Below are 14,369 nucleotides of genomic sequence, written 5' to 3' on the forward strand. Positions count from 1 at the left end.
ACCAGCCCCAGCCCGAGACTGCCCAGGCGTCCTGCTGTTTCAAGCTGAAAGCACATTTTTTTTTCCCCATGCCACCAAGTTCATACCTGCTTGAAAGTCCCATAAAATGGTGGACACCACACCTCTTCCTCCTGGAGGGAAGAAAAACCAAGGAAGAAGGATATTTCCTCCATTAGCCGGTGTGGGGCAAAAGCTTAGTTCACAGTCTGGAAACATGGCTGCAAGCACTCGCTGGAACCCCAAGTCATATACCTGGCTCTGGATCCTGCTCGTTCAGCAGCAAAGCGGCTGTGCAAAGGCATGGCCACCCGGGTCAAATCGTGGCGGAGCTTGAGCCGGCACCGGCCCCAGCCCAAGACTCCACAACAGTATTTTTTATTTTATTTTTTTAGTAAAACAAAATAGTTTTTATTGAAAGAAATTTAGCGAGAAGAGATGTGAGGGGTAAGGAGGAGAGGAATATGTGTTCAAGAACAACTGCTCCAGACAGGAAAAAGCAGAGAAGAGAAAAATTCATGTTCAAGAGAGAACAGTGACTTGGAATAAAAGAAAGCAGGCCTCATTTTATTGAATGTGTGATTTGTTTTCATTTTACCCACAGCACCAAAATTCTGGTTCACAACTAAACTAAAAGTCACACTAGATTTTTTGGCCAAAAGGTCTTTCCAGTGAGGTGAAGAAGACACACTCCATGGTTAGAAATAGAACCAACATGTGGGGCCAGAGTGATAGTGGGTGGGGCATGTGGTTTGCAAACAGCCAACCTGGGTTTGACCCCCAGCATCCCATCTGGTCTCCTGAGCACCACCAGGAGTACTTCCTGAGTGCAGAGCCTGGAGTGACCCCTGAGCACCACCGCAAGGCAAGGCCTTTAAGCCCTGTACATCACTCTGACCCCCAGTTTGTATAACGTTTTCAAATCTCTTCAAAATCATTGGAAGCGTTATGATTATTACCTTTAAGCTATTCACCTTTTCTATTTTAAAATATAAACCTCCCATCAAACCATAATGCTACTATTTCTTTGTGAAAATAACTAAGATTCTCTTCCCCCCCAAATTTTAGGGTTACATAAAATCATAGTAATTTCTTCCAAAGTTTAATTATTGCACTTTTTTTTTGTTTTGGGGTCACCCTGGAAGTGCTCAGGGCTTATTGCTGGCTGTGCACTCAAGAGTCACTCCTGGCAGACTAGGGGACTATATGGGGTGCTGGGGATGAAGCCTGGGTTGGCAACTTGCAGAGCAAGTGCCCTCCCCACAGTACTATCACTCTGGCCCTACATAATATTTTACAGTCATTCCCGAGGGCAGGGAGTGGCCCACAGGGCTGGGCATATGCTGTGCATGCAGGAGTCCTGGGCCCCACCCAGCAAGCACAGAGCTGGGAGTGTCTGTCGTTATTTCTGGGGTCAGGGGCAAAGTGAAAATAAGTATTCAAAATCCTCTGCTATTTGGAAACTCCCTCTAACATCTACATGATGCTCCTCCAAGGTGTGGATGTGCACACTGAGGCGTCTGAAGTGAGGGCACAGTTCGCCTGGCCTCTGCTCCCTCAGCAGGGACAAGAGGGGTCCCTGTACGAGGGTCACACTGTAATCCCCGAACTCTGTGTCCTGAAACAAGTGTTAGGGAGCCCTGGCCTGCTGCAGGTGTCCCCACCTTTGCTTCCAAAGGATCAGGAGAGAACCCAGGGCACCCCTCCCACCTCCCCAGGAAGAGCACCCCGTAATCAGCGGTCAAGGAAGGATCTGTGACACAATCTTGTAGCCCTTTTCCACCATTGTCTGCAGGGAGGGCAAATGGGTCTGTGAGGGGTGTGTGTGTGTGTGTGTGTGTGCGCGTGCACGAGCAAATATGTGTGCATGTGTGTGTACACGTGTGCGCATGTGTGTGTGTGTGCGTGTATGTGTGTGTGCATGTGTCCATGTGTATGTATGTGCCGGGGTTGGGGACACTCCAGTCCGGCTTACCAGAGGGTCACTGAACGTGATCCAGTGCTTCACCCGGTCCCCAAAGGCCTTGAAGCACAGATTGGCGAAGTCACGGAAGTAGGCGGCCATGCTCACATTCTGCCAGTCGCTGAACCTGGCCTGGAGCGCCTGAGAGAGTGGACAGAAGCTGGTCATTCTGTGTCCAGAAGGGACTCTGGAGCCGACCGGCCCTGCTTGTGTGAGAAACACGGGTGATGACGGTGACAGAGTGCAGCCAGAGGCACAGGCAGTGAGGGCAGGGCTGTGGGCTTGAGATGTGAAGAGCCATGAAAGGGTTTAAATGTGGAGCTGGGGGCTGAAGCAATAGCATAGCGGGTAGGGCGTTTGCCTTGCACGCGGCCAACCTGGTTTCAATTCCCAGCATGCCATATGGTCCCCTGAGCACCACCAGGAATAATTCCTGAGTGCAAAGCCAAGAGTAACTTCTGAGCATCATTGGGTGTGACCCAAAAAGAAAAAAAAAAAGTGGAGCTGAGGCGTGATGTGGAGTGATAGCACAGCAGGAAGGGGGTTTGCCTGGCACATGGCCGACCCGGGTTCGATTCCTACGTCTGGCTCAGAGAGACCAACAAGCAACCGAGGGTATCCCACCCACATGACAGAGCCTGGCAAACTACCCGTGGCGTATTTGATATGCCAAAAACAGTAACAGCAAGTCTCACAATAGAGACGTTACTGGTGCCCGCTCAAGCAAATCATTGAATAACTGGAAGACAGTGCTATAGTGCAGTGCTACAGAGGGCTGATGAGAGAGAAGTGAGGGTAGGTGCTTGCACTGCGCATGGCTGATGCAGGTTCAATTCCTGGAACTTCACACGCACCTCCCCTCCTCCCCCCGAAGCCCAACGTAGTGATTCCTGAAGTCAGAGCCAGGAGTAACCCCCTGGCAGGAGTAACTGCCAGGAGTGACCCCAAAACTAAAATATTGAGAAAGAAGCAGACCTGGAGCTGAGCTCTGGGAGGAACTATGCAAATGAGGGGCGGGGCGGGGAGCTGAGCAAGGCTGAGGCTAATAATTAAGAGTAACTTGACAGGGGTCAGCACCTTAGCACAGCAGGGAGGGCGTCTGCCTTGCACATGACTGACCCTGGTTAGATCCCTGGCATCCCACAAGGACCCCGAAACACTACCAGAAGTGATCCCTGTGCAGAGCCAGGAGTAAGCTCTGAGCACCTCATGGGCTCACAGTCCCGAGCAGGGGGCAGAGACAGATCCCAGCTTCCAAACCAGGCATGCTGCAGCTGCCTGAAGGGGAAACTGAGGCACATGGCAGAAGTTTGATGAGCTGCCCTGCCTGGGCCATCGTAGGACCCCTGTCCAGCCCCACCTGTGGAGCTGAGCGCCTGGCTGCACCTTTGCTCACCTGAGGAGGTCCCAGTGGTTCAGGGTCACGATTGGGGTGGTGTTGTCCCTCAGGAGGGAGTCGATGAGGTCTCTGTAGAACCGGACCCCCTTTTCATTCACCTGCTCGGCTGAGAGCAGACAAGCAGGGCGTCGAGGGGCGCAGGGCCCTGGCTCTTCTCGGGCCACAACTCCCCCCCCCACACCCTGCTGCCCCCCCGCCGTCCAGGCCCTTCCCCAGGGTCTGTAGCTGTTCCTCCTCCCCAAGTGACCTCGAAAAACCAACAGGACACAGGGCGCCCCACGGGCTGCAGGGACGCCGCCCTCCTCACCTCGGACCCCCGTGGGCAGGAGTCGGGGCCAGGACACGGAGAGTCAGTCATGGCTCACGCCCAGGCTCCAGAGCAGGCCCACACCCTCCTGCACAGACGGAGGGAGGAGTCAGATGGACCGAGAAGACCGGGGTGGGGGGTGTCCCTGTGGGGGGCCAGAACTGTCCACCCTGCCACTGCGCACTCCAGCTGGCCTGTCCTCATCAGGTGGGGGTGGGCTGGGCCCTGTGGGAAAGGCCCCCCGCCCCCTTCCCCCAAGCGCCCAGAGTCACATCACTGAGGTTCTGGTGGGATCTGCTGAGAAGTGAGGCCGGAGGGGAGCGAGACGCAGAGTGAGCGCGGTCTGGGCACTCCGGGCCTGGGAGGCACCAGCAGGCAGCGGCCCAAGGCCCTTCAGGTGGACCCTGGCCCTCCGAGGCCACACTCTGAAACCTCAGGGTGCACCCCAGAACCACAGGAGTGGGGGTGCTGAGCAGGGCACTGTGAGGGGAGTGAGAGCTGGACCACCCCAGCCTGTCTGTCCCCAGGGGTGTGCCTCAGTCATTCTTGCTCCTTCTCTCCTCCTCCCTCTCCCCCCCACACACCACACACACACACACACACACACACACACACACACACACACATACTCACCTTGTAGCCGTCACCAGGCCCCTGGGCCTGCCCGTGTCCAGGAGGGCTCCCTGCCCTGTGCCGGGTGAAGTCATCCCAGATGCTGGGCCCCTTCCCGTCCTGCTCCCACGCGCCCTCCGTCGGGAAGGCAGAACTGCCCACGCCCCAGGAGAAGCCGACAAGCAGAGACCCCACATCGGACCCTCGGCCCCACTTGGGTGTGTGTTGGCCCTTGGGGGTGTGGTTCTGTGAGTGTGTGTGTTGTGGGGGTAGGGGGGTCTGCCTATCTCCCAAAGAGGGCAGGAGAGTGAGGAAAGCGACTGTCACAGGTGTGGCATGTGGCAGTGCAGGGGGCCATGCCGGTGAGGGTCGGACTATACATCACCTACCAGCCTGTGGCCCCCCCTCACTGAGCCTCATTCCCCTCTGCCCCATTCTGCTGACCTGTAGAGAACAGCGCTGAGGCTAGAGAGACAGACAGTGGGGAGGGCTCCGTGTCCCAACCAAGACCCCCATTTGGTCTGGCGCCCCCTGCCAGGCTCGTCCCTGGGGGCCCCCCCACCCTTTTCAAATAAATGCATGAAAAACAAAATTGCAAAGGACTTAAGGAGCCTTTTGTTTCTGAGCCCCCACCTGGGTTTCTTTTCCCCACCCTCTCTGTCAAGAAGCTAAAACAACCAAACTCTCCCGCAGCCACAGATGGGACAGACGGGTGGACAGACCACCCAGGACGAGGACGTACCCCGCAGGAAGGTCCTGTAGCAGAAGGTGTCTTCTGGGGGTCCCGCCCTGGAGGCCCACCCGCCTGCACACCAGCAGCAGCAGCGCCCCCCAGAGGGGGCCTCCACCCCGGTTTCATGCCACAGGGCCCTTGGCCACGCCTGGGGAAAGCACAGCCTACAGTTGGGCCACGTGGCAGAGAGGACAGGTGGGGACAGGGACGCAGGGGTGGGGCGGGGGGAGCCTGGCTGGGGCCGTTACTTCCCGGTTTGGGACCCACATGCAGAGCCGAGGCTGGTGTCTGAGGGGGCTCTGGGCGTCCACACTAAGGGCAAAGATCGGCGAGCCCCAGGGCTGATGTGAAAGCCCCACCTCAGGGACACTCCAGTCTGATGGCAGAGACTGGCTGCACAGACACCTCCCCCACCCCCGCCACCACCCGTGGTGCAGCCTGAGGGCAGGACAGAGCCAATGGACCCCTGGATTTCAGCCCCGCCCCACCCTCAGGCTCCAGTCCACAGCTTACCACCGACTGTGCTGGGTCCCAGAGGAGCCCAGACAGAGCCCCCGCCTGCGCTGGCCTTGACAGCAGGACCCACAGTGCCCTGGAGTCTGTCTCCGAGGCTGCGGTCAGTGGCAGAGCCCCACAAAAAGGCCCGGGGTGACAGGGATGCTGAGCCGGCCGGCAGGGCCTGAGTCAGCAGCCCCAGACCTGGCCCAGCCCAGCTGGTCACGAGCTACAAGGACAGGGGCAGCTGCCTGGCTGCAGGGGCCCTGACGGGGGCTGCGGGGTGGGACCTGCTCCTGAGCCCTCCCCTCCGCTCGGGTCACTCCCTGCCCAGTCAGGACGCCTGCTGCAGCATCTCCCCCGGGCGGCTCAGTAGCTCCTGCTCCGCCACAGCTGCCCACAGGGCCACACGCCTCCCTCCCGCCTGTGGCCCCCTGCACCTCCACTCCACTCTACTGTTATTTTTTTCTTTTTGGATCACACCTGGCAATGCGCTGGGGTTACTCCTGGCTCTGCACTCAGGAATCACTCCTGGCAGTGCTCCGGGGACTATATGGGATGCTGGGAATCAAACGTGGGTCAGACACAAGCAAGGCAAACGCCCTACCCGCTGAGCTATCGCTCCAGCCCCTCCACTCGACTCCATTTAACCAATCTCGCCACATGGTTCTCTCACTGGGCAAATCTTACCTCTTGGTGCTCAGTTCATTTATTTCTACTCCTTTTTCAGGTCTTAGACAGCACGTCCTCCAGGAAGCCTTTCGAGGCTCACCTTCCATCCCCTCTCCCCAGCAAGTTAGGTACTGCTGGCTTAGACTGGCACCTCCAGATCAGCCACATAGCCCCTGGGAGGCACAGACACACTTGCCTTCCTCATGCAGAGTTCCCAGCGCCAGCATGTAGGAGCCACCGGGGATGTGAGGGGAACGTAAATCATAAATCACTGCCCCAAGCAGGCCCTTAAGGTCCAGGAGTTCGTATATGTGGATTGACCGGAAGCTCCGACATCCCCTGAGCTGGAGGGGATTTCCAGCCTGAGCCTGGGCAGGTCAGCTCTGCTGTGACAGACCCCTGCGGGGCAGCGGGAGGTCGCACCCACCTCGGGGGCCACAGGTGAGCTCCCCCTCCTGCTCCCACCGAACTCCTCCTGACTGACACGGGACCAGTGCTCAGAAGCTGGCTTTGGGCACCTGGACCTCACAGGACCAGCTTTTCCGCTACGGGCGCTGGGCCCTTCCCCTGACCTGGAGGGACGAAGCATCTGCCGGCCAAATCCTGAGGTGCCCCAGCACATTCTCGGTGTCAGGGTGGAGAGATGGGAACCCTGAACTGGGGGTGTGTTGGGTGGAGAGGGGGCTCCCTGCCAGGTCTCCTGTGCCTTCTGAGGGCGCTTCCTGTGGTCTCTGCTGACACTCTGGGATGGGGGTGGGGGAGAGGGACATGAGGTTTGCCTGTGTCCTCCAGGGACCGACTGCAGGTGCAGCAGAGAAGGGATGGGGTGGCAGGAGAAAGAGAAGGATCTGTTCCGGTGTCAGTTCCAGAGCAGAGTGTCCCAAAGTGGGCAATACCGCCCCCCACCAGGGACTCTAGAACATTCCATGGCAGAGATGGTGGCAGTGTAATTGAGGTGCATTCTGGTTTTATTTGTTTTTGAGCCACACTCAGTGGTGCCCAGGGGCTCCTGGCGGGACTCCTGGACCATACATGGTGCTGGGGCTCAAACCATGCCAGGGAAGAGCCATAACCCCTGAACTACCTCTCTGGCCCCCATAACAGCTAATTAGTTAAATACGTGTTCAGGCCACACCCAGCTGTGCTCAGGGATCATTCCTGGCAGGGTTCAGGGCACACTTGGGGTGCCAGGGATCATACCAGGGTTCCTGACACATGCAAGGCAAACACCTTCCCGGATACTGCCTCTCTCAGACTCCCACTGACCTCTGCTGGGGGTCTTCAGGCTCGGGAGCCCTGGCCGTCCAATTGCTGGAGGAGGAACCACCCTCAGGTTCAGGTGCAGCACGAACTCCCCGAGGAGGCACCAACCTTGGCTCCGAAAGGGCACAGCGGAGCTGCCAAGACTCAGGTGACCTCAGCGCACATGCGCCCTGAAGCGGGGAGAAGCATCAGATGCAGTCATCGGAAACTCAACCTGATGCCGGCGGCTCTGCTGAGGCCCCCTCGCCCCCCCCCCCCACTAGGCCGCTGCGCCCGCCAGCTCACACGCAGCAGATCCAGGCCACTGCCAGGGCCTGTGACCTCTGTGGGCAGCTAGGGCTGATTTCCTGCCTCTGTTCCAGGGCCACCGCCAGGCGAGCTCTGGGTAGCACAGACCTGGCCGCAATACGTGCCCACAAGGCGCTCACCCTGTGTGCATGCGCGCCCCGCCCACGTGCTCCTGTGTGCTTTGTGTGCTTGTATCCTGCTCACTTGCTTGTGTGTGCTATGTGTGCATGTGTGCCATGCCCGAGTGCTCATGTGTGCTATGTGCACATGCGCAGGGCCCCACCACATGCTCGTGTGTGCTGTGTGCTCTTGCAAGTACCGCCCACTGTGAGACTATAATGAATCATGACAGGCTCCACTTTAAGACCGAAACTCAGCAGGCCTAAGTCTCGGCTTCCCCCATCAGAAAGTCCCGACTTCTCAGGAAACAGTATCACCCTGGGCAGATAAACCGACCCGTGGCAACAATCTATCAGAGCAGGGGGCACGGGCAGTGGGGCCCAGCCAAGCAGAGAGGGCTGAGGGCGTGAAGTCTCGGGACAGGACTGGGACCAAGAATTGGAAACATACTGCCAGTTACTGGAAAAATACTGTTATGTAACCAAACCCTATATAAGCTGCTCAGAATTTGGAGTCCGGGTCCTTGTCAAGACTCCACTGAGTTGGATGGGACTCGGACCCTAGCTCGAGCTAGCAATAAAGGGGCCTTGCATTCACATCCTGCGTCTGGTCAGGTCAATGTGTGAGCGAAACTCCCTTCCCGGGGCAGAACAGCAGAGATTCCGTCTTCCTCCAAGTCGCACAGCCCCGTGGCCAAGAGCTACTTCAGCTGCATTTGCCAGTGTCACCAACGGGCAGATTCACTTCCTAGGGATCGGGAGATGGTCGAACTGGGGGTGGGAGTGTGTGGCCACATGCACGGCAAGAACTACCTCTCCAGCACTATCGAGTTCTTTCTTTTCTAATGCACCAATATTAAGACATTCTGCCACACTCTCTCCTTATACAAACAAATATGGGGGTGTTGCTTTAACAAGAAGCATTGTTTGTGTCACAAAAAGAAGATTTTTGTGTCACTGACAGAAAAATGTTTAAGAATCAACTGTCAAGTCTGTGCCTTACACTCAGAGACTGTTAATCTATGCTGCAATATGTTTTCTTTCTTTTTATTTAGTGATTGAGAAGCTACAAAGTTATTCATGATTTGGCTTCAGGCATACAATGTTTCAACACTGATCCTTTCACAGTGTCCAGTATCTCCTCCAACCCCCCATCCCCCACCACCACCCCCAGCCCCTTTGCCTCCCACCCACCAGTCTGCATCCAGGAGAGGCACTCTTTGGGGGCCATACCTGGCCCTACTCCTGGCTTTGCACTCAGAAATTACTCCTGGTGGTGCTCAGGGGACCGTCTGGGATGCCTGAGATCAAACCCAGGTTGGCTGTGAGCAAAGCAAACGCCCCACCCACTGTACTGTCACTCTGACATCAGCTATTTTAACTTTTGCACTGTGGTTTACAGAGCTGCTCCTGGCAGGATTCCATAAATAACACATTACCACCTTTCATATCTGGATTTTTTTATCCCCTCTTCCACAAAAGTTTCCCGGTAGCACATGCCATGGCCTACAGCTGTCGCTCTCACATTCTGTGGAACTCTGGAAACTCAGAACCGGTGTCCAGGGCTGACTTCCCGAGGGTGCACGGGCCTTGCTCCCTCCCGCCCTCTGGGTCCCTTTTTTTCCCCATCAGCGTAAATGGGTCTTACTCTAGAGGGGGAAAGTCTTTAATACCTTCTGTCCTCTCCCCTCTCCTCAACTCCAGTTCCCTTCCCTTCCCTTCCCTTCCCTTCCCTTCCCTTCCCTTCCCTTCCCTTCCCTTCCCTTCCCTTCCCTTCCCTTCCCTTCCCTTCCCTTCCCTTCCCTTCCCTTCCCTTCCCTTCCCTTCCCTTCCCTTCCCTTCCCTTCCCTTCCCTTCCCTTCCCTTCCTCTCCTCTCCTTTCCCTTATACTCTGCTCTTCCCTGTGTTTGAGTTATGTCAGACTTCAAAGCATGGGGAATTGCCTGAAAGTTCATTGTAGTTTCCCAGTCAATTGCGGAGCTAACTCCTGATCCAATAATTGATCTCAGATGACAAACAGACTCTATTACTCCGCCTTCCTGTGCCTGATCCACACAGAGTCCATCCCTCCCCACAGGTGTCCACTAGCTGGCCCTGCCCTGCCCCTTTCCTCACTTCTTCCCCCTCATGTTATTTGGCCTCCATCCCCTAAAGTCACTCTTTCTTCCTATCTCCCTTCTCCATGAGACATTCCCCTATATCCCTAGTCCAGGGCCTGGGGCTCTTTTTCCTCCTTCTTCCTCCACGTCATCCTGGGGATGAAATTTTAGAGTTGGTTCAGAGGAGTCACCAGCAGTGGAAGTGACAGAGACTGGGGATCAATATCTCATCTCAGCGTGGGGCGGGGGGGGGCACCAGTATGTTTGTGGGGCTCACTCTGGGCCTGGGTAGAGCACTTAAGACCTGGAGTCCTTGGTGTTTATTTTTATTTAAATATTTTTATTGATTAAGATCTTGTGGTTTACAATGCTATTAACAAGGATTTCTCAGGCACATGTTGTTTAATCACTCTTCTTAAAAAATATTTTTATTAAATCACCGTGAGATAGTTACAAAGCTTTCATGATTGAGTTTCACTCATACAGTGATCGAACACCCATGACTCCACCAGTGCGTGATCACCACCAAAGTCCCCAGTAGCCCTGAGCCACCCCGACCTCTAGGCAGGCACCTTCCTTTTTCTCTCTCTCTGCTTTTGGGCTGTTTAATCACTCTTGAAACTAGTGCTCACAATTATGCAGGAAGAGGAGTCCTCCATGTGAATGTGTTTAGCACCTGACCCCAATAGAGCGCCCCCTAGTGAGCACAGCCTGTCCTGTTGCTGAGAGCCCAGAGATGCCCCTGCTGAGGAAGCACCATTAAAACTGAGTTTTCTTTCTCCAAATGGCCACACGGGGGCCCCGCTGCTCTGCTCGCTCCTACTTTGCAGGGGTGGGGCTGTGGTGTGACTCAGGCTGAGATGCTGACCTGGAGGAGGACACCCATGGGATGAAGGTGCCCTCAGGGCAGCCCTGGGGTCAGGCTCGGGAGCTGGGCGGGGAGTAGAGGAAAGGAAACCTCTGGGGCCTTGTGCTGTGTCTGATATTCCATCATGTCCCCAGAACCCCTCTCTCCGGCCCATGATGCCAAAGCTAGAAACTACAAGGGAACTTTCCTTCCACTCCCTGTTGCTTTTCTTAGGAACATTCTTCAGCTTTTATTGCTACCATATTTCTCTAGCCACACTATACTTGGATGTTACTGTTTTCTTTTTTCTCCTCAGATCTCACCCCAGGATAATGCACCTGAATTGAGGTCCCAGTCATGTCTCCCAAAGGCACCTCCGGCTGAGTCGGTCTCAGATTCTGTCTTGGATGACGTGAGATTGTAAGGAGGCTGCTCTGCTGTATATTGGAGAAAGCCCCTCAGTTTGGGTGTGGTGGCCAAGGCTAGGGGTGTGGGTAGCCCACAGACACAGTGTCATTCTCAACAGCACTTCAGGGAGAGCAGGAGCTATTTGGTCATCACTGATGATGGTCACCCTCACCCCTGATGACACATAATCCTCAGTTTCTTCCTTTGAAGACACACATTTCTTTTATATACAAATATATTCATTGTTGCAGTAAAGTAACATATGTACAGATAGTGTTAGTGTACCCTTACTGCATCTCACCACCAAGAGGAGCCTAACACCATTCACCATATCCTTATGGTACTTTTTAAAAAATTATTAAATCATTGTAAGATAGTTATAAGCATTCATGTTTGGGTTACAAACTCACAATGATCAAACACCCATCCCTCCACCAGTGCACATTTCCCACCACCAATATCCCGGGTATACCCCCTTTTTCCCAACCTCCCCCTACCACCATGGAGGACAATATTCCCCATACTTTCTCTCTACTTTTGGGCATTATGGCTTGCAACACAGACACTGAGAGGTCATCATGTTTGGTCCATTATCTAGTTTCAGCACGCATCTCCCATCCCAACTGGTTCTTCCAGCCATCGTTTTCTTAGTGATCCCTTCTCTATTCCATCTGCCTTCTCCCCTCTGCTCATGAAGCAGTCTTCCAGCTATGGGGCAATCTTCCTGGCCCTTGTGTCTACTGTCCTTGGGTGTCAGCCTCATGTGATGCTACCCTACACTCCACAAATGAGTGCAGTCCTTCTATGTCTGTCCCTCTCTTTCTATCTCATTTCACTTAGCATGATACTCTGCATCTCTATCCATTTATAAGTAAATTTCATGACTTCATCTCTCCTAACAGCTGCATAATATTTCATTGTGTAGATGTACCAAAGGTTCTTTACCCAGTCATCTGTTTTAGGGCACTCAGGTTGTTTCCAGATTTTGGCTATTGTGAACAGTGCTGCAATGAATATATAGGTACAGATGTCATTTCTACTGTGCTCTTTTGCATCCTTGGGATATATTCCCAGAAGTGGTATTGTGGGGTCATATAGAAGTTCAATTTCTAGTATTCGAAGGACTGTCCATATTGATTTATGTCAATTATTTAAGTCAATTCTCCCATTCCCTAACCCACTCCCCAACGAGTAAATATTTTCCTTGCCCTCTTTCCCACACTTTAAAGGGATTGTGTAGATGGATCCCTATGCACAGAACACACTAAGGGCTATGCCACAGGTTTTTGTGAAACCTTAATTTTGTTTGTTTAATTTTAGTTATGACCTCCACTACCCAGACACCGCCATGCTCCAGGCTGCTTTCTGTACACTCGAGCCGAACCTTACGCATGAGTGAAGCCCCACAGAACCAGGTGAAGCAGAACTTTGTGACCTTGAACTCCAGGCTCAATGAGACCCAGAAACAAGATCTTCTGCCTCCTCCAATCTCTAGTGCCCCACCCCATGGATCAAAACCAGATGACCCACCGTACTGGAGCCAGATAAATACATCATCAGCCAACCTCGACTAAGACACACGATAAGACTCTTAATACCCGGTTTCCATAATTTCTACATCATATTTTATGGGATTCAAATATGGTGTGAACCATGGGAACACCTGTAAGGGCGATTAGAGGTCATCCTAAAAGTCTCCATCCCTCTTGGAGGGCCTGGCACGCTACTGAGAGTATCCGCCTACACAGCAAAGGCTGGCAAGCTACCCGTGGTGTATTGGATATGTCGAAAACAATAACAACAATGGGCCTCATTCACCTGACACTAAAAGAGCCCTGAATAGGGCAGTGTTAAGGATGAGCAAGGAGAGGCTGATAAAATCTCAGGGACGAACTAGACTGCCAAAACGACACTGTATCACTGTTGTCCCATTGTTCATTGATTTGCTCGAGTGGGCACCAGTAACGTCTCCATTGTGAGACTTGTTGTTACTGTTTTTGGCATATCCAATATGCCATAGGTAGCTTACCAGGATCTGCCATGTGGGTGGGATACTCTTGATAGCTTGCCGGGCTCTCCGAGAGGGATGGAGGAATTGAACCCAGGTCAGCTTCGTGCAAGGCAAACGCCCTACCTGCTGTGCTATCGCTCCATCCTACCAAAATGAAGAAGGACTAAAATGACTGTCTGTACTTTCAATGCACATACGCTTGCATCAGAAGCATCCACCAAGGACCTGATGGTGCAAGCTCAGATGATCAAGTACGACATCATTGGTCTGACCGAAATAAGAAGGCATCGATCAAATCATGCCATTTTCTTTCTTTCTTTTTTTTTTTTTTTTACTTTTTGGGACACACCTGGCGATGCACAGGGATTACTCCTGGCTCTGCACTCAGGAATTACCCCTGGCTGTGCTCAGGGGACCATATGGAATGCTGGGATTTGAACCCGGGTCGGCCGCATGCAAGGCAAACGCCCTACCCGCTGTGCTATCTCTCCAGCCCCGAATCACGCCATTTTCAACACTGGAAAAGTACTGTTCCTTGGAACATGCGATAACAGAGGCGTCAGTGGTGTCAGTGTCCTTGTCAACATGAATTTGGCTGTGAGCATTGATTCATTCAAATGCCTAACAATGTGAATTGGATGATTATGCTTGAATTGATGTGGCTCACTGCGGGCAGTTTCTATCTTCATTGTCTATGCACCAACATCCAACTACAATGAAGAAGAAATTGAGAAATTCTACATGGAGCTGGAGAAGTTCTATAAAAAAGACCACACCTTTTACAAGATCATTGTTGGTGTTTTCAATAGCAAGATAGGACTGAGAAGGTCGCCTGAAGAACTCCACATTGGGGCCCACAGCCTAGAATGGAACAAACAGGGTGAGAGATGATCTAATTTCATCATGTTGACCAAGACCATCCATGGTAACACACAGTTCCAGAAGGCCGAATATAAATGTTGGACATATGAATCTCCCAGTGGATAGTTCCACAATGACATTGATCACATCGTATTCAATCGTTGGTTTTGCCTAACTGATGTTGCTGTTTTCCCAAAATTCCAAATGGGATCAGACCACAGTCTCCTTCATGCAAAATTCTACTTCACAGAGTGGGGAGAAAGGACTGCAAAGTTTAAGCTTAAAAAGAGAACTC

Source organism: Sorex araneus, chromosome 2 (assembly GCF_027595985.1).
Source record: "Sorex araneus isolate mSorAra2 chromosome 2, mSorAra2.pri, whole genome shotgun sequence".
Taxonomy (NCBI): Eukaryota; Metazoa; Chordata; class Mammalia; order Eulipotyphla; family Soricidae; genus Sorex; species Sorex araneus.